This window comes from Pogona vitticeps, chromosome 2 (genome assembly GCF_051106095.1).
Source record: "Pogona vitticeps strain Pit_001003342236 chromosome 2, PviZW2.1, whole genome shotgun sequence".
In the NCBI taxonomy this organism is placed as follows: Eukaryota; Metazoa; Chordata; class Lepidosauria; order Squamata; family Agamidae; genus Pogona; species Pogona vitticeps.
This window is the reverse complement of record NC_135784.1, coordinates 4,209,875-4,236,372: the sequence shown is the minus strand read 5'-3', so window position 1 is coordinate 4,236,372 and position 26,498 is coordinate 4,209,875. Positions and strand designations below refer to the sequence as shown.

Genomic DNA, 26,498 nt, shown 5'->3' with positions numbered 1-26,498 from the left:
CCGAACCCTTCTTCCTCGGGAGCAATTCCTGAAGCTTTTGTCAATAGACTCACACTCAACATTTCCATGGTGAAGCAGGGACTTGAATCTGGGCCTCCCAGGTCCAGGTCTAACACTCCGCTCACTGCACTTGCTCGCCTGAAAAAGGTTTTCTAGAGGGAAAAAGGCTTCCTTCCCCCCCCCCACTAATCTTAAGGGCACAAGTTCCATCTCTGAGTGTACGAGATGCCCCCCTTGTTCTCCTCCCACCATCTTTCTTTCCCTCCCTGTAGGACCCAAACTTCGGGTCAAGAAGTACTGATAGGAGTGCCATCCCGTCCCAAGGCGACTGTAGGCACTCAAACCGCTCCTCGTCCCTTCCCTCCCAAGCTGATACATCAAGCTGTGGACACCTCCGACCTGGAAGAGGGACTGAAAGGGTTATCGGTGGCAACCCAGACACCTTTAGTTTTGGCGGGAAAGGAGGAAGGGGGAAGGGATATAGCGGAGGCGGGAGCTGGGGAGGTAGTTGGTACTCGGGACGCCATCCCGGGTGGATGGGAATCAGTGTGGATGCAGGACCCATGGACTGGGAAGTGGGAACTGGTCCACGTACCTAAGCAAGAGGCCGAAAGTCGAAGGAAGAAGGGTCTGCCTCAGCATCCGTCGTACTGGGGAGAGACAGAGACCCGTGAGTGGTGGCATAAGCTGAGGGAAAAGAAGGAAGCGGTGGAGAGGGACTGTGAGGCAAAAAGGGCATGGCATATGGAGATGAGAAAGATGGGGTGCTTCCTGGGCCCTGGGACACCTAGCTTGGTGAAGGATCCCCATTCTGGGGATGGAGCGGGGATGAGGAGACCACCCCTCTATTGATACCCGATCCTAAAGACGGGGTTCCCCAAGAACCCAAAAGGGTTCAGGCTGGTCCATGGGCCCCGAAGTCATCTAACCCTTTTGGCAAAGAAGATTGGTTGCCCCTGTCGGAGACATTACTCCTTCAGGAGAAGTTTGTTCCCAGTTTATTGGACATTTCTGTACCTATCCCTCCATTAATAAATGAAGCTGAGTTTGCTGATTTGAAAACGTCTCATGATTTATTAGAAATGGGGGAGGCGAAGACAAACGAACCCTCACACTCCCTCTTGTTACTTCGTTGGCTGCCTTTCCCTTCCCTTTTCTGCACTTGGAGAGAGAGAGGGAGAGCACAGCACAATAGAGAAGAGTCACAATGGCACACCCTGGAAGGGAAATGGTTTGTTTCCTTCCTCCAAGGAGCCTCCAGGCTGATCCCTCCCTCCTCCCTCCAAAGGACCTGGTGAGACTGAGCGAATCTCAGCAAGTTGGAAGTTGGAAGTCCATGAAACTGCACCCTGGTTACAACTTTCACTTCAAGCACAACTTTCACCACAGCTTGCACAACTCCCACGTTATTTACATCTCCCTATATGACAAGATGTGTTTCAGTGAATGATGAAATCAGAATTCAAATATCTTCATAACACTCTCAGTTACTGATACATTATACTCATCTTGGTTCTACAGTCATTTAAATCTTCTATCTCTTCAGGTTTCTTTCCATATATCTAACTAATCATCAAACCAACTGCTCAAATTAACTCAGTTTTTCCTCCTCTTCTTACTCTCATATCTTCTATTAATGTTTTCTGATTAGTCCTCATCTCAATCACCCATTAGCCAATCATGAAAAAGTCTGGTATTGCTGGATAAACTTCATCACTGCTATGGAATGGCTACAATTTCTATTCCCCTTAACTTCTTTCTGGCGGTCGTTAACCCTTAATTCAGTTCACTGCCATGCATTTCATGAAAAATCATAACATGCAATACCTTTACTATTTTTTATTTATTTATTTATTTATTTATTTATTTATTTATTTATTTATTTATTTATTTATTTATTTATTTATTTATTTATTTATTTTATTTCTATCCCGCCTATCTGGTCTTATTCGACCACTCTAGGCGGCTTACAAATCAACAACAATAAATTCTAAAAGCATTATAAATTAATAAAGATAAAGGTCAAAATAATATAGAGAGAAAAAGATCGTCAGGGGTTAGCTGTTGGGAAGGCCTGCCTATACATAAGTGTTTTTAATTGTTTCTTGAAAATGCCCAGCGAGGGAGCGGCGCGGATCTCAGGAGGTAAGTTGTTCTATAGGCGAGGAGCCACCGCCGAGAAGGCCCGATTTCTGGTCTTCTCATTCCAGGCCTCTCTCGGCGTCAGGCTCCTCAGCCTCACCTCCTGGCTCGCACGAGTGACCCGGGTAGATCTTGGTGGGAGAAGGCGTTCCGCCAGGTATTGAGGTCCTAAACCGTTTAGGGCTTTATAAGTAAGCATCAATACTTTGAAGTCGATGCGGAATCGGATGGGCAGCCAATGCAATGCGGCCAGGGTGGGGGAGATATGTTGGTATCTTCTCACTCCACTAAGTAATCTGGCCGCAGCATTCTGCACCACCTGTAGTTTCCACAGCAGCCTCAAAGGAAGCCCCACGTAGAGCGCATTACAGTGGTCTAATCTTGAGATTACAAGCGCGTGTACCAAAGTAGTGAGAGCCCCCACGTCGAGATAGGGTCGCAGCTGGGCAATCCGCCTAAGATGGAAAAATGCGGTACGGACCACAGACGCCACCTGAGATTCCATGGTGAGGGCCGGGTCCAGATGTATCCCCAAGCTGCGAACCCCATTGCTGGCAGGCAGGGTCACCCCCCAAAAAATGAGGGAGTTTCCCAAATCCCCAGCTGTGGGAGCGCCCACCCTCAGTACCTCCGTCTTGTCCGGGTGCAGCCTCAGCCCATTCTCCTGCATCCATTCCCATACAGTCTCCAGGCAGCGCTGAAGGGACAGAACGGCATCTCCTGTAGTTGGTGAAAAGGAGATGTAGAGCTGCGTGTCATCAGCATATTGATGGCACAGAGCCCCACACCCCCTGATGGCCCCCCCCAGCGGCCTCATGTAGATGTTAAACAGCATTGGGGAAATGATCGACCCCTGTGGGACCCCACAATTGAGGCTCCACGGGGCTGAGACACTCTCCCCAAGCTGTACTCTCTGGGGACGGTCCTCCAAGAAGGAACGGAGCCAAGCAAATGCCCGGCCACCTATTCCTAACTCGGCGAGCCTCCCCAGGAGGATACCATGGTCAATGGTATCAAAGGCCGCTGAGATATCGAGGAGGACCAGCAGAGACACTTTGCCCCTGTCGGCCTCCCTCAATAGATCATCATACAGGGCGACCAATGCCGTTTCTGTTCCATGGCGCGGCCTGAAGCCCGACTGGAACGGATCCAGGGCATCAGTTTCATCCAGGAGTGTCTGAAGCTGATCGGCCACCACCCTCTCGACTACCTTGCTTAAGAAAGAAACATTGGTGACGGGCCTATAGTTGCCAATTTCGTCCGTCGCCAAACTAGGTTTCTTTCTTATGGGCCTAATGAGTGTATCCTTGAGGGCAGAAGGAAATCTGCCCTCAAGGAAAGACACATTAATTATTACAGTAGCCCATTCCATTGTTAAAGGCCTGGCTGCCTTGATTAGCTAGGCCGGACAAGGGTCCAAAGAGGAGGTGGTGGCACGACAGCGATCAAGCGTCCTGGCCACAGTATCGGGCGAAGCGGGCCGAAAGGAATCAAAAATAACCGGGCAAGACGGGGCGCTGGACATCTCTGCTCGACTCACTGTATTCAAAAAGGGGGAAAGGTCCCGGCGGATGGCCTCCACTTTAGATTTAAAAAATGCTGCAAATTGGTCCGGTGTAAAACTAGGGGGAGGCCTATCACCCGGGCCAATTCCGGATAGGTCACGTACTATACGGAATAATTCCGCCTGCTGATTGGATGCCTCGCTTATCCGGTTCGCGAGGTATGTTCGACTTGCAGCCTTTACCTTGGCCTGGTAAAGGTTAGTAGCGACCTTAACAGCTATACGATTGAAAACCGTTGGGTCCTTTCTCCATTTGTGCTCTAGCCGTCTCCTGACCCGATTCGATGTCCGGAGATCCTGGGTAAACCAGGGCGCCGGGCGATCTCTGCGGCGGAGAGGGCGTTTAGGCTCGATCGTGTCTACGGCACTAGTCGCGGCAGTGAACCAGGCATCGACCAGAGCCTTGACAGGAGCGCCAGCCAGGTCAGCCGTAACCCCTCTCATGGCATCCTGGAATCCAATTGGATCCAGTAGCCTTCAAGGGCGGACCATAATAATAGGTCCCTGCTCCCTGCGAGGGGGGAGAGCCATCTTGATGGTACATTTTATTAGGTGGTGGTCCGACCATGACAGAGGTACCGACTCAAGGTCAGTCACCATCGGACCACTCTCGCTCCCATTGGTGGAAAAGACCAAGTCTAATGTATGGCCGCCCACGTGTGTAGGGCCGTTGACATGTTGGGACATGTTCAAGAAGGCCATGGTTTCCAAGAACTCAAGAGCTGGACCGGAAGTCCCTGCCCCCGCATGCGCGTTGAAGTCCCCCAGTACCAGTAGCCTCGGGGAACCCAACAGTGCCACGGAGACAAAGTCCGCCAGCTCCGGTAGGGAAATGGCTGAGTCGCGGGGAGCCCGGTAACCCAGCAAGATCCCAATACCGTCCCTAGCCCCAATCCACACGTGGAGGGCCTCAAGACCTGGCTTTACCACCGAGGAGCGCCTAACTACCTCTAAGGTGGACTTATAAATGATGGCTACTCCCCCCCGTCCCTCCAGTCTACCCTGGTGTTGGACCGCATAACCGGGCAGACAGATGAGAGCTAGAGGGGGACCCCCCTCTCCGCCAATCCATGTTTCGGTTATGCAGGCCAGGTCTGCATCTTCCTCCAAAATGAGATGGTAAATCAATTGGGTTTTATTAGATACAGACCTGGCATTCAACAAGACCAGGCGTAGAGTAGAGGGCTGGCTGGTCTGGCCACCTCGATACTGGGGGTTGATCTCCGTCTCAGAACAAGGAACAGCCTTTAAACATCTGTTCAAAGTTCTTCTAACACGAGTTGGGACGAAGTCAACGCCATATCGCCCTCTACCCGTAGTCACAGAGATGTTTTGTAGCCCCTCGCTGGGTGGGCAGGCCCCCCATTCCATGATGATAGAAGAAAGAAAAAAAGAAGAAAGAAAAAGAAAAAAAGAGAAAATTAATAACTTAATACAGATAAACTAAAGATTATACAATTATACAATACATAAATTCAAGTAAAAATACATCAATAAGGAACATTTAAACCAAGAATATCAAACATAACAGTAATTAAATAAAGTAATCAGAAATAATCAAAATAATAATCAAAATAATAAAATATAAAGAAAATAAATAAATCAATCAAACATATTAATAAAAAGACTCAGATAACTATCCCCCCCATATGATCAGATTTTTCAGTCTTCCACCCTTTAGTCTTGTCGTTAGTCTCAGTGGTGGGGCTGATTTATAGTTCTTGTTCATGGGGTGAGATTTACAGTTCTTAGGTCGAATTTCTGAGCCCAAGTAGATGATATTTCCAGGCTCGGGCTGAAGCACCAGAAGCCGAGGTGATAAAAATTTAGTCTCTTCCGAAGCCGGCTCTTGAAGGACAGTTTGATGAGGACCTTTGTTGGATGTAAAATAACAAGCGGGGCAGCTGAATACAGGAGGGAGAACCGCCAACATGGCGCCAGCTCGCAGGGGCTCAGCGTCCTAGCAAGACCCCAGTTCTCCCTAGGCTCCCAGGACGTTGTATTCTCCTGGCTACCGCCGGCTCCGATCCCCCTTCTCCTCCACTCGTCCGGGATCCCGCCAGCCTTCAGATCTCGCAAGGAGGCTCCACCAGTCCTCCAGAGCCGAGAGAAACAAAACAGAAGCCTCAGCCTGCGGCTACCCCCGCGAAACCCGGGCGATACTGGCCTCCGTCGGTCTGTTGAATTGCGTCCGCTCCAGCCACTCTCCGAGACCGGCCCCACAAACAGAATCAGCAGGGATTCCCAGCTCCCGAACCCTCCAGCGACAAACCGGCTGCGATCTACTGCGGCTCCCCCAGCTCCTCTCCTCGAGCTCGCAGCCGCTCCGCGTCTCGAGCCGCAGCCGCCTCGCATCCGAGGGTCCAAGCAGCACAGCCCCACGCTCCTCAGTTCTCCCGATGGATTTTAGCGTCGGGAGACGCCGAAGAGAGACCCCAGGCAAAAAGGGGGAGAGGAGGGGGACAAGAAAAAATAAAAAAGAAGAGAGAAAGAGAAAGAAAGAAAATAGAAAAGAGGGAAAAAAGTTCCAAGGGCGAACTGGGTCGGCGAGAGAAAGCGCTAGTCGCCCGACTCCAGCGCCATCTTGGAAGTTCTATATATTATAAAATATTGTTATTTGTATTATATATTTGATTCATACATAATTTCAATTACATCAGGGGTTTTAAACTCAATTTACCTGGGGGCCACTAGAGGCAGAGTCTGGGTGAGGCTGGGCCGCATCAGATTTTACGCCAAGCATAGCAAGAGCCCGAGGAAGCAGCTGAGGAGTTTCCTTAGCCGACAGACAGGTGGGCGGGCTGGCAGGCTGCAGTTCTGGATGGAGGGTGCAAGAGGTGCTGTCTTGGGAGAGAGCCAGTGAGCGAGGCAAGGCTTTTTTTTTACTCTTGACAGCAGAGGATGTGTGGGCACTTTGGGGGGCAGGCAAAGCGAGGGCCACAAACTATCATCTGGGGGGGCCGCATGTTTGAGACCCCTGAATTACATATTATACATTACTATATTCTTCAACAACATCTGGGGGGAGTATACTTTTAAAGGTGTCTGAACTGAGATGTGTCTAGAGCTTGCTCCCATCTCTCTAGGAGGTTTAGGCTTGGATGAAGGCCAGGTACTCTAATTCTATCTCCGATCCTAATATGGTAAATAGGAATGGCCTGAGGGAAGGCAGAGTTTCAGTTTTAAAGGAGGATGAGCAGGAGAGTCTGTCTAACGGTGCGTGAAATTCTCTAATCCTATTTTTTACCCTAATTTGGTAAATAGGAAAACCAACTAACATTGCATACATCTGGGGGGAGTATAGTTTTAAAGGTCAGATCATACTTCCACACTATTAGAGATCAGGCCGGGTAGGTGGGGCTCGTCAGCCCTGGAAGGCAGCCCATCTAGGAGAAGGAAAACTCTGATTTTAAACCTCCACTGCATCGTGGCTATATCCACTTATGGAAAAGGCTTCAGGAGATAACCTCGAGGCAAAATCCGGAGCCGGAGTCCCGGAGGCAGTTTGTGTCGTTCTGCCAACTCCTGCGACGATGCCGGAACAAGTTGTATTGGCTCTTGCCTTTCCACTGAACTATTTCAGCGACGTGGAGACGGGGGATTTGCTGCTTGGGTAACAGTCTATCCTCCATATCATTTTACCCAGGCTTCCTGCTCTGGAGAGGACACTCCAGCTTCGCATACAACGTTGGAACAACACGGGAAGTTGCAGTTACCGGTTATAAGGTTTTGCTCAATTGGCATAGAGCATGATGCCAGGGCTACCTCTGGCGGTGGGAGAGGTCATTGCACCTCAATAGGTAGATACCACCCACCTTAAGCTGGGCAGCCCCCAGCCAGTGAGGTGCTACCTCGCCACGGTCTGTTAACTTCACGGGGTGCGTGGGGTTTAGGATGAAACCCGACAAGCAGATCGATAATCGTGCACCATGCAACAATCGTAAGAAAACTTCTGCCCTAAAGCTGGGCACCTGGAATGTACGGACAATGACCTCTGGCTTTTCTGACTACGGCTTTCCTGACGACCTGCAGGAAATAGACAATGAGCGCAAGACAGCTATCATTGACATGGAACTGAGTAGACTGCAAATGGACATTGTTGCCCTGCAAAAGACAAGATTGCCAGACTCGGGATCTCTCAAAGAAAAAAAAAACTCTTATTCTTCTGACAGGGAAAACCATCGAATGAGACCAGGGAATATGGTGTTGGCTTTGCAGTCAGAAATACTCTTCTGAGATGCATTGTTCCACCTACTGTGGGGAGTGAAAGAATCCTGTCTCTGCAGCTCCACTCATCAGCAGTACCAGTAACCTTCATTAGTGCATATGCACCAACACTGTCATCCACTAGAGAAGTGAAAGACAAATTCTATGACGATCTGGCAGCTACTATCAAAAAAGTCCCTGAAAGAGAGGCACTGTTCATTCTTGGAGACTTTAATGCTAGAGTTGGTGCTGATCACAATTCTTGACCCACTTGTCTAGGCCGTTTTGGCATTGGAAAGATGAATGGAAATGGCCAACGCTTGCTGGAGTTTTGCTGTTATTATGGCCTTTGTGTCAGCAACACATTCTTTAATACAAAGCTTAAACACAGAGTTTCCTGGAGACATCCAAGATCCAAGCATTGGCATCAGCTCGATTTGATCCTCACTATACGCTCTAGACTTCCTAGTATTACGATCACACACAGTTACCAGAGCACTGATTGCGATGCTGATCACTCCCTGGTGTGTAGTAGAGTAAAACTGTGAACAAAGAGATTGTATTACACGAAAAAGGAAGGAAGACCACATATTGACATCAACAAGACTCGCGATCAAAGAAAAGTGAAGGAATTTGGCCAAGCACTTGAGGAAACCCTTCCAGGTCCAACTAATGTAAATGCACCTGAATGATGGGAACATTTCAAGAATGCTGTGTACAACACTGCCTTGTCCACCTTTGGCAAGAAGACCCAAAAGATGGCTGACTGGTTTGAAGCCCACTCGGAGGAGTTAATTCCAGCCATTGAGGATAACAGAACAGCTCTAGCAGCATACAAAGCCTGTCCTAGTGAGTACAACTTGCAAGCTCTTCGAGCTGCTCATAGCCAAGTCCAACAGGCTGCCAGGAGATGCTCCAATGATTATTGGCTTCAGCTCTGCTGTCAGATACAGATAGCAGCGGACACAGTTAACATCAAAGGAATGTATGACGGTATCAAGCAGGCCTTAGGTCCAATGCAGAAGAAATCTGCTCCCTTGAAGTCTGCTACAGGTGTGATCATCCAGGACCGAGCACAGCAGATGGAATGCTGGGCACAGCACTAGTCCGAGCTATATTTCAGAGAGAATGTAGTAACTGAAGAAGCATTAAATAACATTGAGTGCCTGCCTGTCTTGGAAGAGCTGGACAACGAACCTACCTTAGCAGAAATACCTAGAAGAGGCAACATTCCTTTTGAAGTGCTGAAATGCTGTAAGGAGATCATCATCACTAAACTGTATGAAGTCTTTTGTTTCTTTTGGATGGAAGGTGAAGTACCACAGGACATGGAAGGATGCAAACATCAAACATTGTCACATTGTACAAGAACAAAGGAGACAGGGGCGACTGCAATAACTACCGCTGCATCTCTCTTCTTAGCGTTGTAGGGAAGCTGCTGGCCCGTGTTGTGCTGAAGAGGCTCCAGGTCCTTGCAGACAGAGTCTATCCAGAATCACAGTGTGGATTTCGAGCTAATAGATCCACCACTGACATGGTATTCTCCCTCCAAGAGTTGCAGGAGAAATGCAGGGAACAACAACAGCCATTTTTAGTGGCCTTCATAGACCTTACAAAAGCATTTGACTTGGTTAGCAGGGATGGCCTTTTAAAAATACTTCCCAAGATTGGATGTCCACCTCGTCTCCTTAGCATAATCAGATCCTTCCATGAGAGAATGATAGGCACTGTAGTTTTTGACGGCTCAACATCAGATCCCTTTGACATCTGAAGTGGAGTGAAACAGGGCTGTGTCCTCGCACCAACCCTTTTGGGGATCTTTTTTGCTGTCATGCTGAAGCATGGCTTTGGAACTGCAACAGAAGGTGTCTATCTCCAGACTACATCAGGTGGAAAGCTCTTTAATCTCTCCAGACTGAGAGCAAAGACCAAAGTCCAACCAAAATGCATGCGGGACTTCCTCTTTGCAGATGATGCAGCCATTGTTGCCCACTCCGCTGAAGACCTCCAGCAACTCATGAATCGTTTCAGCAAAGCCTGCCAAGACTTTGGACTAACAATCAGCCTGAAGAAAACACAAGTCATGGGCCAGGGCGTGGACTCACCTCCCTCTATTACCATCCCCACACAAGAATTGGAGGTTGTTCATGACTTTGTGTACCTTGGCTCAACCATCTCTGACACCCTCTCTCTAGATGTCGAGCTGGATAAACGCATTGGCAAAGCAGCTACCATGTTCTCTAGACTCACAAAGAGAGTATGGCTCAATAAGAAGCTGACGACACATACCAAGATCCAGGTCTATAGAGTCTGTGTCCTGAGCACACTCCTGTACTGCAGTGAGTCCTGGACCCTTTGTGCATGGCAGGAGAGGAAGGTGAACACCTTCCATATGCGTTGCCTCCAACAGATTTTTGGTATCACCTGGCAGGACAAAGTTCCAAACAGAGTAGTCCTAGAACGAGCTGGAATTTTCAGCATGTATACATTACTGAAGCAGCGACGTCTACGTTGGCTTGGTCATGTCGTGAGAATGGCTGATGGTCGGATTCCAAAGGATCTCCTGTATGGAGAATTAGTGCAGGGAAATCGCCCCAGAGGGAGACCACAGCTGTGATACAAGGATATCCGTAAGCGGGATCTGAAGGCCTTAGGAATATACCTCAACAGATGAGAAACCCTGACATCTGAGCGTTCAGCCTGGAGGCAGGCGTTGCATCACGGACACTCCCAATTTGAAGAGACCCTTGCCCAGCAGGCTGAGGCAAAGAGGAAGTCACAAAAGCAGCAAAACCAGGGAGCTGGACAGGGGACCGATTGGATTTGTCTTCATGTGGAAGAGATTGTCACTCTCGAATTGGCCTCCTCAGCCACACTAGACGCTGTTCCAAGTCCTCCATACAGAGCACGTTACCATAGTCTTTCGAGACTGAAGGATGCCTACATGTCCAGCATCCTTGTGGGTGTTATGTGCCGTCACGTCAGCTCAGACATATGGGAACCTTATGAATGAGCTCTCTCCAAAATGTCATCATGATCACCACCACCACCACCACGTTAGGCTTCATGAATTGTGGCATGGAATGGATCCTTGTTCAGAGAAGACCAGGGTCCCCCTCCTAGGCTGGGGGGTCCCACGTTGCTCTCCCCCCTTTCCCCAGTCCCATTTAAAAGGAAAGAGGGCAATACCTCTGGGGCTCCCCCTCTCCCCACCCCCACCCTTCCCTCGCACTCCCCTGCCCAGCGCAAGCACCCCATAAGCGGCAGCCCGCTCCCCAGTGCCCCGCGCACAGAGGCACCCCAGCTTAAGGTGGGGTGGGGTGGTGACGCCTCATCATCTCCTCCACCTGCTTCCTCCCCATCATCTTCTCCTCCTCCAGAGCATCTCTGAGAGCCGGTCTTGCTGCCTTTAATCCTTCCCTGTCCTGCACCCCCTCCCTCCTTGAATGTGGCTGTTCTTCCCCTCTTCCCCCATGGGAAAAAGAGGGAGCTCTGGTGAGTGGCCACCTGATTTGGGGGGGGGGGGAATCAAGGTGCTGGGTTGGAGAGGATTTGGAAGGGGGAGAGGTTTCTGGGTGGCCATGAAGGGGCAAGCCCCCCCCCCCCAGATCAGGATCAGCCTCTCTCCTTCCCTTGCAAAATCTCATCCTTTTTCGGACCCGGAAAAGGCATAAGAAAACCCAGACACAACCCTTCCTTTTTATACCCAAAGGCCTCCTTATAGAAGAAGATCTTGCTCGCTCTGGGTGGCGAAAGGTCGGGGGTCCTTGTGTTTAAAGGATCCAAAGGATCCAAAGAGTTCCAAGTTGGAGAACAAGGGAGGGGGGAGGGGCTGTGCGGGCAGGAGGGGGGGAATCACGTGACCCTCCCTCGCTTCTACACCCACCTCGGAGGAAAGAGACGAGAGGGGGGAACCTAGAGCTACGAAAGGGGAAGAGAGATGCGCCACTCCTCGGAACTCCTGCTAGAGAGTCAATCTCTCCCCCTGACAAGAAGATCGGGGATTGAGGGGGGGGGGCTCTTCCTTATAACCCCCCCCACACACACACAGAGACCCCCCTCCCTTTCCTTTCTGCAGGTTCCTCCCTTCTCCTCCGCTCCCCTCTCTTCATTCATGAATCCCTTTGGGTTGGAGGGGGGGAACCTAGAGCTACGAAAGAGGAGAGAAAGAGCTCCTCCCCTTTTTCCGCCTTTCTCCAAACCGGAAGCGGTGGGAGGCCCAGTCTGTCTCCTCCCGTCTCTATGGTCTCCGGGGAGGGCGCGTGCCACGGGGTCTCCTCGAGAGTTTCCCGCCTCAGGACCTGCAAGGAGGTGAGCCATATGGGGGGACGGGTTTTTCCAAAATATTGCGGGTGGGGGGGGATTAAATTCCGAGGGAGGGAGGGAAGGAGGGGGTGGCCTTCTCCCTTCCCTCCGGATGGCAAATCCAACGCCCCCCTCCTTTTTCCGGGACTCCTAGTTGGGGATATTGGGGGTGGGGGTGGGTGGGGGGAGGTCGGGGATCCCCCCCCTCTGGAAGCAGAGAAGAAACCCCCCCACTCACCCGATGTCCCCTCCCAGCAAAGGCTCCCTCTGTGTGTGTGTGTGTGTGTCTCTGGAGAGTGCATGGAGGGGGGCCTCAACCTGGATTTTACTCTGAGGAGACCTTCCTCTTCCCCCCCCCCCCGACTCTCTCCTGAATCCTGGAGGCCTCGGTGGCTGTGGAAAAAAAGCGAAAAGGGAGAGGAAGGAACGTGGTTCTCCCCACCCTCTGTCTTCCCTCCCCACACGAGGGGTTATCCCAAAGGTCCTCCACCTTCTGAAAAAGTGGGAAATGGAGTTTTAAGGCTGCATCGCCCTGGGGGGGGAGCGGGGGAGGGCTTGGCATGGAGGAAGAGGAGGGAGAGGAAGGTGGGGGGGCAGAAAGGGGTGCAGAGGCAGAAAAAGTGGGGGGGGGTGAAGGCGGAGACTCCAGCCTGGGAGGGAGCAGAGAGGAAACATCAGGATAGGGGGGGATATGGAAAGGCTTGGCTGGAAGGGAGGGACTTAAGTTGGCCACCTAGGCCGATCTCCCAAAAAGAAGAAAATTATGATGTAATGATGATGAGGAAGACCAGGAGGGATAATCTGGCAGAGTTTGGATAAATCGTTCTTTTCTTTTTATATATACTGTTGTCCCTCTAGCCAAAGGCCACTCCGGGTGTCTTCAAATGTGTGAGGGGGGGGACAGGAGAAGGAAGGAAATTGTCAAAGCTAGAAGGATCTGAAGAAGGAAGGAGTGGGGGGTGAGCTGGGAGGGAAGGGGCCAAGGCAGGCTACTTCCCCCCCCCGCAGGACACACAAACAGATATACACACACAGAAATAGAGAGAGGGACTGTCCTTTTCAGATGGTTGAGGATGTTTTCATTCCGTGGCTCTTCTAGGGAGGATCCAGGGGAGAGGCGGGCAAAAAAAATTTTTTTAATCCATTTCCTTGTGTTGTGTTTAGTCGTTTAGTCGTGTCCGACTCTTCGTGACCCCATGCACCAGAGCACGCCAGGCCCTCCTGTCTACTACTGCCTCCCGGAGTTGTGTCAGGTTCATGTTGGTTGCTTCGCAGACACTGTGCAGCCATCTCATCCTTGGTCGTCCCCTTCTCCTCTTGCCATCACACCTTCCTAACATCAAGGTTTTTTCCAAGGACTCTTTTCTTCTCATGAGATGGCCAAAGTACTGGAGCCTCAGCTTCAGGATCTGTCCTTCAAGTGAGCATTCAGGGTTGATTTCCTTTAGAACTGATAGGTTTGTTCTCCTTGCAGTCCAGGGGATTCTCAAGAGCCTCCTCCAGCACCACAATTCAAAGGCATCAATTCTTCGGCGGTCTGCTTTCTTTATGGTCCAGCTCTCACTTCCATACATCACGACAGGAAAAACCATAGCTTTGACTATTCGGACTTTTGTTGGCAAGGTGATGTCTCTGCTTTTCAAGATGCTGTCAAGATTTGTCATCGCTTTCCTCCCAAGAAGAAGGCGCCTTTTAATTTCAGGGCTGCTGTCTCCATCTGAAGTAATCATGGAGCCCAGGAAGATAAAATTTGACACTGCCTCCATATCTTCCCCTTCTATTTCCCAGGAGGTGATGGGACCAGTGGCCATGATCTTAGTTTTTTTGATGTTGAGTTTCAGACCGTTTTTTGCACTCTCCTCTTTCACTCTCATTACAAGGTTCTTTAATTCCTCCTCACTTTCTGCCATCAGAGTGGTATCATCTGCCTATCGGAGGTTGTTGATATTTCTTCCGGCAATCTTAATTCCGGCTTGGGTTTCTTCCAGTCCAGCCTTCAGCATGATGTATTCTGCATATAAGTTAAATAAGCTGGGGGACAATATACAGCCTTGCCGTACTCCTTTCCCAATTTTGAACCACTCAGTTGTTCCATGACCAGTTCTAACTGTTGCTTCCTGTCCCACATATAGGTTTCTCAGGAGACAGATAAAGTGGTCAGGCACTCCCATTTCTTTAAGAACTTGCCATAGTTTGCTGTGGTCCACACAGTCAAAGGCTTTCGCATAGTCAATGAAGCAGAAGTAGATATTTTTCTGGAACTCTCTGGCTTTCTCCATAATCCAGCGCAAGTTAGCAATTTGGTCTCGAGTTCCTCTGCCTCTTCGGAATCCCGCTTGTACTTCTGGGAGTTCTCGGTCCACATACTGCTGAAGCCTACCTTGCAGGATTTTGAGCATAACCTTGCTAGCGTGCGAAATGAGTGCAATTGTACGGTAGTTGGAGCATTCTTTGGCACTGCCTTTCTTTGGGACTGGGATGTAGACTGATCTTTTCCAATCCTCTGGCCACTGTTGAGTTTTCCAAACTTGCTGGCATATTGAATATAGCACCTTAACAGCATCATCTTTCAAGGTTTTAAATAGTTCAGCTGGAATGTCATCACCTCCACTGGCCTTGTTGTTAGCCAGGCTTTCTAAGGCCCACTTGACTTCGCTCTCCAGGATGTCTGGCTCAAGGTCAGCAACTACATTGTCTGGGTTGTCCAGGATATCCAAATCTTTCTGATATAATTCCTCTGTGTATTCTTGCCACCTCTTCTTGACGTCTTCTGCTTCTGTTAGGTCCCTCCCTTTTTTGTCTTTTATCATGTTCATCTTTGCGCAAAATGTTCCTCTAATATGTCCAATTTTCCTGAACAGATCTCTGGTCTTTCCTTTTCTGTTATCTTCCTCTATTTCTTTGCATTGTTCATTTAAGAAGGCCCTCTTGTCTCTCCTTGCTATTCTTTGGAAGTCTGCATTCAAGTTTCTGTAACTTTCCCTATCTCCCTTGCATTTTGCTTCCCTTCTCCTCTCTGCTATTTCTAAGGCCTCGTTGGACAGCCACTTTGCTTTCTTGCATTTCCTTTTCTTTGGGATGGTTTTCGTTGCTGCCTCCTGGACAATGTTACGAGCCTCTATCCAAAGTTCTTCAGGCACTCTGTCCACCAAATCTAGTTCCTTAAATCTGTTCTTTACTTCCACTGTGTATTCATAAGGGATTTGGTTTAGATTATACCTGAGTGGCCCAGTGGTTTTTCCTAATCTCTTCAGTCTAAGCTTGAATTTTGCTATGAGAAGCTGATGATCAGAACCGCAGTCAGCTCCAGGTCTTGTTTTTGCTGACTGTATAGAGCTTCTCCATCTTTGGCTGCAGAGAATATAATCAATCTGATTCCGATATTGCCCATCTGGTGATTTCCATGTATAGAGTCGCCTCTTGTGTTGTTGGAAAATAGTGTTTGTGATGACCAGCTTATTCTCTTGACAAAACTCTATTAGCCTTTGTCCTGCTTCGTTCTGAACTCCAAGGCCAAACTTCCCTGTTGTTCCTTTTATCTCTTGGCTCCCTACTTTAGCATTCCAGTCCCCTAGAATGAGAAGAACATCTTTCTTTGGTGTCAGTTCTAGAAGGTGTTGTAAATCTTCATAGAATTGTTCAATTTCAGTCTCCTCAGCATTGGTGGTTGGTGCATAAACTTGGATTATTGTGATGTTGAAAGGTCTGCATTGGATTCGTATTGACATCATTCTATCATTTTTGAGATTGTATTCCATTACAGCTTTTCCCACTCTTCTGTTGACTATGAGGGCTACTCCATTCCTTCTACGGGATTCTTGCCCACAATAGTAGATATGATAATCATCTGAGCTGAATTCGCCCATTCCTGTCCATTTTAGTCCGCTGATGCCCAGGATGTCGATGTTTATTCTTGCCATCTCCAGTTTGACCACCTCCAGCTTCCCAAGGTTCATAGATCTTACATTCCAGGTTCCTATGCAGTATTTTTCTTTGCAGCATTGGATTTTCCTTTCACTTCCAGGCACGTCCACAGCTGAGCGTCCTTTCGGCTTTGGCCCAACCACTTCATTAGCTCTGGAGCTACTTGTACTTGTCCTCCGCTCTTCCTCAGTAGCATATTGGACGTCTTCCGACCTGAGGGGCCCATCTTCCAGCGTCATATCTTTTAGCCTTTTGTTTCTGATCATGGGGCGTTCTTGGCAAATATACTGGAGTGGCTTGCCATTTCCTACTCCAGGTGGAGTAGGAAAGGGGCCCTTAGAGGGCCCCTTTCATCGCTCCTCACCAACTAGGAGCAGCCTCTGTGAAGCAACATCAGGAAACCCAAAGGGAACTTCCCCTCCCTAAATTCTCCTCAAGAGGCAGAACAACAACACGCCCCGGATTCTTCCCTGTGAAACCCTAGATTTCAACTGCAATGGAATGCCAAGAATCAAATCAGGTTTCTTTTCTTTTTTCAGTCGAGGTAGTGCTTTCTGGGCTTGCCATTTCCCCTTTCTGAATTGGGGGTGTGGACCCTCTGCCTCTTCTGTCCCGGCCTGCAGAAGGGAGAATATTTTTGACCTTTTTTCTTGTGGTTTCTCCTTTCAGCTGCTGGTGTTCTTTCAGGAGCTGACTTCCTATTTCCTCAGGGGAAAACGGGATCTTCTGCATCCAGGCCAGAGAGCTCCCCCCCCCCCCCGGGTGTCTTCTTTGAGATATCTGGAAAACAAGAAGGTCTCTCCAGGTAAGGGTTTTTGGCCCCCTGGGCAATAGAGAGTGTGGAGGAGGTTTCTTGTGACTTCCTGTCAAGATGCAGTTGTTTAATAGAAGAACAAACTGAGAAATAGCCTAGATTGATGTTCCAGAAGGCTGGAATCAAAATCAAATTAAATCTGAAGGGTGGTGGTCTCAGGTTTGATTTCTAGTCCTTGGATCATTATTGTTGCCTTCTTCTCAACTTGTCCACGTTTGTGGGCATCCTCCTTAAAGGACTTGGTTTCCAGTCCCCTGACCGTCCTTGTTGCCCTCCTCTGACCGTCCTCCCATTTGTCAGCATCCTTCTTGAAGTACGGTGTCCCGTCCTCTGGCACTGTGTTTCGTTACAGACCAAGCCCGCTACCCAATATCTTAGCACCAGCAAGAGATCAGACAAGACGCAACCACCTGAACCAAAGTCCAGTTTTATTAAATAGGCAATGCAAAGTCATCTGGGACTTCTCTAAAAGGTAGAGAAGATCCCGAAAATACAGTGTACAGGAACTTTATACCATAATAGACAAAGAGCCATAAAGTTCTACAAACTCATTAAATAAAATCTATGTAATATTTGGATCCTACACCCAATTGTGTATAAATGTGCGGAAAACAAACAAAAGGGTCCCTTATAGATAGTTGGGGTGTGCCCACCTCCCCTTGATGACCTTCCTGTAGGATGCCCCCACACTGTCTGGAAGACAGTGTATTCCAACTTCCTTGTCTTATTAATATATTTAGGTCACCAAGCAGGGCCCAGATGTATGGACTTCAGCCTCCGTCTCCTGCTGGGTTTTATATTTTGACTATTTTGGAGTGCTCCAACCCTGGAGGCTTTCAAGAACTTAGCTCCTCACCTGGAAGATCTCCTTGGACTATATTCCTGCCTTGAGCAGGGGGTTGGACTTGATGGCCTTGTAGGCCCCTTCCAAGTTCACTTCTCCATGATTCTATGGTTCTATCTGTGTTTGGCCCCTGGGCAGCATTCCTAAAAGGGCCACCTGCTAGTTGAAAGGTGAGGGGCTGGAAGGTGTGAAATATATATGCCTTTGACTTAATACAAATGTCAAGAGAGAATTAATATAGGAAATAACATGTAAAATAAGATTTTGTACTTCAAGACCAGGAATAAAATTACTTTCGGCCATATCCAGGTATTATTCCTCTCTTTTTAAATTCTGACTATTGAAACACGCTGAATTTAAATCTGCTTCTCTTTGTATAGCCATTCTTGGGCTTGAAGTTGAATGAAAAGCAACACACAAAGGCAAAAGTATAGATAGAACACATACAAATAATCCCCAGATACAGTGGTGCCTCGCTTAATGATGTTAATTGGTTTAAAAAATCGCTATGGGAAATCGTTAAGCGAAACACATTTTCCCATAGAGATGCATTGAAAACCGGTTAATCCGTTCAAATAGAAACGGATTGCTGTCCTTAAGCGAAAAACCCCATAGGAAACATCGTTAAGCGATACAATGTTTCCCCATTGGAATGCATTGAAGCCTATTCAATGCATTTCAATGATTTTGCGATGTCAGTTTTTGCAATTTTAAGTGTGTCTTAAAATGTTCAAAAACTGTTTTAAATGCTTGGAATCATTAGTGCACCTTCTAAAATGTGTGCAAACTTAATTTGGCTTTGTTCTGACTTTTCGTTAATTTTTGGTGAATTTTTCCCCCACCCACTTTTGACAGCTGTCAAAAGTTGGGCTCCATGCATTCCAATGGGGGAGAAAAAAATTCACCAAAAATTAATGAAAAGTCAGCAACTGTTTTAAATACTTGGATTCGTTAGAGCATCTTCTAAATCGTGTGCAAACTTAGTTTGGATTTGTTCTGACTCTTTGTTAATTTTTGGTGATTTTTCCCCCACTGGAAAGCATGGAGCTGTCAAAAGTTGGGCTCCATGCTTTCCAATGGGGGGGGGGGGAAATTCACCAAAAATTAACGAAGACTCGGAACGAAGCCAAATTAAGTTCGCACAGGTTTTGCACATCTGCCTGTGACCAATCACATTAAACATTACATCATATATGAGTCAGTACTCGTGAGTCATCATGGCTCAGCATTACTGCACACGTGTTCATCATGGCTGCTCATTAATACACCTTGTTCTGCTCTGGCCTGGAAATTATCCTTGACACCCCTCCTAATTTAGGCGTGAGCAGAGCATATACCCAATTCTTCAGTTGTTTTTGTATAGTCAGGGGTTTTGTCAAAATGTCAGCTATATTTCTTTCTGTCTCGCAATATTGGAACTCAATTACCTTTTCATTGATTGCTTCCCTGACATTATGAAACTTTATATCAATGTGCTTACTTCTACTCCACATCTTCTCAGTGGTCGCCATATGAATGCACGTGGTATTGTCTTCATATACCTTTATGGCCTGATCTACTACAAGTTATAAATCTGTGATTAACTGTACCACACAATTTCTGAGCAAATTTCTAATAAGGCTGCAAATTCTGCTTCAGCTGTTGATGTGGCGATGGAACTCTGTTTCCTTGACCTCCATCCCACTAAAGTAGCAGCAAATGTTACTGCAAACCCAGACACTGATTTTCTGTCTGTTGCATCATTTGCCCAATCCCCGTCTACATAGGCTTTTAACTTCAATTTATTTGAGGGTTTTATGACTAGACACTTGTCAAGTGTTCCTTTTAAATATCTGAACTCTCGTTTCTGAATTGGCACCCCCAAGTAATTTGGTATTGGGCCTAGGTTCTTCAATTTGAATTCCTTTTTCAACTGCCTTTCAAATAAATCTATTTGACTTTGAACCTTGGACATAAAGCATATGTCATCTACATAGGCTAATAAAATGTTTAGCTCCGTTCCGTATTCGTTTACATATAAACATGGATCTGCCAAACTGTTTCTACATTTTAACTTTTCCAATGCTGAATGCAAATACTGATTCCAATTTTCTCACCGATTGTTTCAATCCATAAATAGCTTTGTTTATTCTGTATACCACTCCTGTTTCAGAGCTTCAAAACCAGATGCCTGCACCATGTATAACTCTTCCTGTATTTCTGCATTTAAATAAGCAGTTGTAATGTCAAAGTGGTTTACTATGTAGTTTCTGGAAGCAGCCAAAGTTACAGTCAACCTGATTCTTTCTGCTTTTACAGTTGGTGAAAACAATTTGTCATAATGCACATTTTTTGTGTGTGTATTCCTGAGCCACTAATCTTGCTTTGTACCTGTAATCCCCATTGTTTTGCAATTTTTTTATAGACCCATTTGCTACCAGTTACCTTATGTTCTGGTGGCAACTTTGTCTCTGTGAACACTCCATGCTCATTCATGGACTTTTAATTCTTTTTTCATGGCCTGTTGCCATTTCTTTTTCTTTATTTCTAGAAGAAGCATCACTTCTTCAAAATTCTTGGTCTCTTGGTATACATGAGATACTTTTATTTCCCCTTCACCAAACGTTGTTGGAGGGATTCCTTTATTAGCCCTTTCAGACCTTCTGGGGATTTGTGGCTCTTCTTTGTGCAGGTTGACTCACTACCTGACTACATCCTCTTCTTCTGAGGTGCTTTGGCTTGTACTTTCTTCAGCCTCTTCCTTTGGCTCTAGCTCATTTCACTGACTTTTTTCTCTTTCTCTTATGGGAATGTATACTTTGGAAACTGCGTCTACCTTATCCCATTTCTCATGCTTACAAAAATTTGCTGACCTGGAGAGTATTACATTTTTGTTTCCATCCAGGAAACGATATGCCTTGGATCCTCTTTCATAGCCCAAGAATCCCATTTCCTTAGCTTTTGGTCTCCCTTTTCTTCTGGTTTCTTTTGGTACGTGCACCCTGTCACTACACCCAAACACCCTCATTTGTTGTAAAGAAGGCTCTCTCCCATACAACATATAATATGGGGTTTGTTCTATAGCTGAAGAAAACAATCTGTTTACAATATAATTTCAAATTAACCACACTTTTCTGCAGTACACATGACTAATATTAGCGTCTGCTAAAAGAGCATCTGTAGCGGGCCACTCTGAAGCCTCTGCCAACTCAGGCCTCCAGGAGTGCTCACTACTCTTCCTCAACCTGCTGCCACCAATTAGAATCAATATCCAAGAAGGACAAGTGTTTCTTCCAAAACAAAACTTGTTTATTGGTTTCACAAAATAAAATAAGTAAATCACAGGTAGATAATCAAGTTGTAAATCATGCTTTCTCGTCCACTAAATCACACACAGACTTTTCCTCACTGACTACTTTGGCTCACAGGCCTTCAAGCATGCTAACCATTAGCTCTCAATCTATCAATCTATCAATCTCTCCAACTCTATCTCACACCTCACACACCCCTTTATATATTCCAGCTCCTCCCCTTCAGCACCACCCTCCGTCCTCTCATTGGCTGATGTTCCACTGCCCAGCTGTGACGGACAGGTGAGAGCAGGGCTGTATGTTACAATACCTCCCCCCTTAACAAGTTGTTTCATGGTGGAAAAGCTAAAGTGCTTTCCTCTCATGAACAATGGGGAGCAAGACAACATTACATTATCCCAATAACACAATTGCATTTAACAAACATTTGCATAAACATTAATTGAACATCTTACCTGCATTTTATACTTTAATCTTACACTCTAGTTGCCATACTTTACCACTTCCAATATTCATTCAGGCATATACTTAATATAGTGGTGCCTCGCATAGCGAGGTTAATCCATTCCGGATTAACCTTCTCTATGCAAAAACATCGCTGTACGTATCAAAAAAAGCCATTGGAATGCATTAAACATCGTTTAATGCGTTCCAAATTGGCAGAAAACTCACCGTACAGCGATGTTTTCTGGGTCCGGCAGCCATTTTTGCGCCCTCAGTAAGCGAGGGGAGGGCGCAAAAATGCTGCGCGCGGCCATTTCGGCCGCAGCGAGACTGCGGATCAGCTGTTCAGCGGCTTCAAAATGGCCGCCGGAACAGCCGAAAGGGCCGGGCACAGCATTTTCGTGCCCTTGGTAAGCGAGGGGAGGGCGCGAAAACGCTGCGCGCAGCCATTTTGGCTGTTCTGGCAGCGTTTTCACGTCCTCCCCTTGCTTACCAAGGGCGCGAAAATGCTGCGCCCGGCCCTTTCGGCTGTTCCGGTGGCCATTTTGGACCCGCTGAACAGCTGATCCGCGGGTCGCAAAGCGAAGGTCGGTAAGCAAAACGCTTACCGATCTTCGCTATGCGAATTTCGCCCATTGGGGCCAACGCGATGCCTTCGCATTAGCGATCCCGGAAAAGGGTAAGTCATGTTTCTCATTGTTAGCTTCCTTCATGGCAAACAACACTCTGTTCTCCTCCCTATAATATGGTTTGATCATATTCACATGGACCACCCTCCTGCCTGGTTCACCATCTTCCTTAATGATATAATTAATGTCGTTCATTTTGGCAATAATTCTTAATGGTCCTGCCCAATTTAGTTGTAATTTGTTCCCTTTGAGAGGTCTTAGCACAAGCACCTCATCTCCAGGATTAAAACATCTTTCTCTGGCTTTCCTGTCATACCAGATTTTTGCTTATTTTTCTGCCCTTGTAAATTCTCAGCAGCCAGCTCTAAACTTCTTTTCAGAGTGTTCATCAGGTTGTCTAAATATGATATTACATTCTCAGGCTCAGATTCTTTTATTTTCTCCCAACTTTGTCTAAGTAAGTCAAGGGGTCCTCTCACTTTTCTCCCAAACAGCAACTCAAAAGGACTAAATCCTGTACTGTCTTGGGGTACAGACCTATATGCATATAACAGAAGTTGTATTTTCTGATCCGAATTGTAAGGATTCTCAGCAGAATAGGCCCTAATCATGCGCATCAGGGTACCATTAAATTTCTCTGTAAGGCCAGTAGTTTGCGGGTGATATGGGGAAGTATTTAGATGTTTGATCCCACATATTTGCCACAGTCTCTGCATGAGCTTTGAGGTAAAGGATGTTCCTAAGTCAGTTACTATTTCTGACACAAACCCCATACGACTCATATAACTCAGCAAGGCATCAGCCACAGTATGAGTCTCAATATTTCTCAGAGGAATAGCCTCTGGGTATCATGTGGCATGATCAACAATGGTCAGAATAAATCTGTTCCCCCTTTGGCTGACTCTAGGCAATGGTCCTATAATATCCATACCAATGTGTTGGAATAGGGTAGAAATTATAGATAAAGGGCATAGCTTCACCTTAGTTTTATCATTGCTATTACCCTGCCTTTGACAAACATCACAACTTTGACAGAAATTCTTAATCTGCTTTCCCATCTCAGGCCAGTAGACATTTTGTGATATTCTTTGTTTGGTTTTATTAATGCCTAGATGCGCAGAAAATACATATGAGTGTTCCCTTTCTATTATTTTCTGGCGATATTTCACAGGAACCACTAATTGTTTTTGAAGATTTTCCCCTCCTTTCCTGGGGTTCACCAGAGACTCTCTGTACAATAAGCCCTGTTCAGTGTGGAACCTTTCAGGTCTTTCAGGGGTTAACTTTACTTCAGAAACGTTATCAAAGCAGCGTTTCAGTGGAATCTGTTTTCTGTTCCTGAGTGAACGTACTGCTCTGGGGAATATTAAGTTGAATTATCTCAGCTGAGTCAATACTGTCAGGCATTCCCTTCCTCTGACTTTCATTCCCTTCCTCAGCTGTCCCTGCTTTCTCTTGTTGGGAACGTGTTAGAACTAAACCCCTCTTTACATGCTCAGAGAGGTCAGTTCCAATCAACACCACTGCTGGTAACTGTGAAGAAATTCCTACTCTCCAATGTCCTTCCCATCCCTGATACCGAAAGGGTAATTTAGCCAAAGGCAAAATGACAGCTTCTTCTCCAATTCCATTCACAGACATGTTTTTTCCTTTTACAATGTATTTCTGAGGGACTATATCAGGGTGACATAGGGTTACTTGTGAACATGAGTCTTTCAGAGCTATGTATTATCAAAAATAAATATTGTCCCCAGCCGTTTTAAATAATTCTTGTTCTGTTTTAATTAAAAAGCAATGTCTAACTTCTGCCAAAGGAAGATCAGGTTCACTATATTCAGCTTGTGTAGAGAGCTCGGCTTGTGTTGCCATAGTGACTGACTCCTCCTGTTCCTGTTCCTGCTGCACACAGTATACAGCTTTAGGCTTACTTAAATTTCCTTTTTGTGGCCCAAATTCTCTATTTTACCACACTGGGTTGAAATGTAGCCTTTCTCTCCACACCTGAAACAAGTCCTAAAGTTCAATTGATCATTCCCAGCCCCCTTAACTTCTTCTCCCTCCAAATTTTGGTTTCTGGTCTGGTTCTGATCTGAGGGCTTGCCCACAAAATGCCCCCCGACCTTCTGCTGGTTCTTAAATTGTCCTCTGGGATATTTATTTGTGTCCTCCCAAGCTTTCCTCGCAACATTTCCCTCAGAAAAGCTGGGTTTTCTAATCTGGGAAAAAAAATCAGCAACCTCCCCTGCCTCTTTGAAATTTCTGGGTTTCTTGTCCCTGACTAAATACTTCAGTTCTCCAGGTAGTAGAGAATAAAACCGCTCCAGTCCCATGATGTCTTTCAGATCCTGTACTGTCTGAACTCCCTCCTGTACAAGCCATTTGTCTAGATATCTGGTCAAGTTTGCCCCTAACTGAGAGTAAGACTCGTCAGGTTTATGCCATACCTGGCAAAAACTAGTTTTTTGTATTCCTCATAATTTTTAATTAATTCTATAGGCATCTCCGCATAGATCTCAGCCAGGCCTCCACTAATTTGAGATCTCAACACTATCATTCTTTCAGATTCCCTCACATCAGAATCTTCACATGCTCTCTCAAACATCACCAGAAATTATTCAGGATCATCTCCTTTTCTAAAGACTGGGAATCTTTTCAGGTCTGCCTTTGACAACTATCTCCCCTCAGAGTTAGCTCCACCATTGTTGTTATTGTTATTGTTGGCCTGAGTTTCTAGTTCTAGCCTCCTAAGTTCAAATGCCATTCTCTCCTTTTCCAGGGCATCTTTCTCCTTCTCCATCTCTAAGGCCATTTTTTCTTTCTCCATTTGTCTCTCCTCAGCTTTGGCCTTCATTTCAAGCTCCAATTTCCATTTTCTGAACTTTATTGGGTCTTCCCTTGAGGTCTCTCTCTCCAGATCTGAGGTAAATCCTTCCTCAAAATCCCCATTTTCATTATCTGACCCAACTGCCATTACACAAGGCACTTGCTCAGCTTTCTTTCCCCTAGTTAAAGGCATTTTCCTTTCTTCAGGCTTATAATTCAACTTTCAAGCCTCAATTTAAAAGTACACTTTTTTCCTGCCAGTGAGAGTCTGTGTTACAACTTAGCTTCCACCATTCATCCACTGGCAAGCTAGCTACAGTGTCTAGGCCTCTGCCTCCAGCTAGGCCTCTTACCACAGACAGAGCTTCTTTCTCTGCCTCAGGCAACAAAACCACTTGAATTACCAGCTTCCCCTATCCCAGGTTTAGCTGACTTGAGTTCCCTCAGCTTATCTGCCCTTGGCTCCACTTTGTCCCCTCAGAGTTCTCCCTTGAACTCTGGACAAGCTAGCCAACCTGCCACAGATTCTGCTTTGGGCAACTCTCTTCAGAAATGATTTCCACAGAGCTAGTCCCTATCTTAGCCACCCCAATCTGAGTTTCAGAGCCCCCCATACTAGACTTTCTCCCCGTGAGACAAGTCCTAGGAGGTTACCCACTCGTCCACTCAGACTTCCCTGACTAAAGATATGCTCTGGGCACCTTTCCAGTCCAAGGCTTTACTGGATCTCTCTTGTATCCCACATGCTGGACATCAATTATATGTAGCAGGCCACTCTGAAGCCTCTGCCAACTCAGGCCTCCAGGAGTGCTCACTACTCTTCCTCAACCTGCTGCCACCAATTAGAATCAATATCCAGAAAGGACAAATGTTTCTTCCAAAACAAAACTTGTTTATTAGTTTCACAAAATAAAATAAGTAAGTCACAGGTAGATAATCAAGTTGTAAATCATGATTTCTCATCCACTAAGTCACACACAGACTTTTCCTCACTGACTACTTTGGCTCACAGGCCTTCAAGCATGCTAACCATTAGCTCTCAATTTATCAATCTATCAATCTCTCCAACTCTCTCTCACACCTCGCACACCCCCTTATATATTCCAGCTCCTCCCCCTTCAGCACCACCCTCCATCCTCTCATTGGCTGATGTTCCACTGCCCAGCTGTGACGGACAGGTGAGAGCAGGGCTGTATGTTACAGCATCCTTCATTGTTCACAGAACTCCATTCCTATGCTCTGCAACTCTATTTTGGAAATAGAACATGGGCTGGTCATCCTGTGAAATATTCCAGTGTTATTTAACCATGTCTGGAATTTTCCTGATGTGAATTCAGACCCTCTATTTGTCTGAATTTGAGCCACTCTCTGCTCATATCATTTCCCCACAAATTTCACCCAATTTCTGAAATGGTTGAACACCTCTGCGTTGTTTTTACAAGCTCATCACCAACACATCATAGTCCTCTGGGAGACTGCTCAAGATTACATGCACTTGGTGGCTTTGTGTAAA

At 46.7% G+C, this 26,498-nt stretch overlaps 2 protein-coding genes across 4 annotated transcripts in view; one reads left to right on the top strand and one right to left on the bottom strand.

Moving 5' to 3' along the window:
• Positions 1 to 26,498, bottom strand: part of LOC140703825 (uncharacterized) — a 412,915-nt gene that overhangs the window by 222,013 nt on the left and 164,404 nt on the right. The gene's annotated exons all lie outside the window — the stretch shown is intronic.
• The window catches only part of LOC110091736 (uncharacterized), a 29,681-nt gene continuing 15,298 nt past the window's right edge, over positions 12,116 to 26,498 (top strand). Inside the window, exons 1-2 of one of the 3 annotated variants that reach the window (XM_078387347.1) lie at positions 12,116 to 12,223; positions 16,811 to 16,946. The gene's annotated coding sequence lies outside the window, so the exon portion shown is untranslated. Of the gene's footprint in view, positions 12,224 to 16,810; positions 16,947 to 22,488; positions 26,164 to 26,498 lie in introns of those variants that run through there. The other 2 variants (XM_078387348.1, XM_078387349.1) reach the window with 2 other exon arrangements.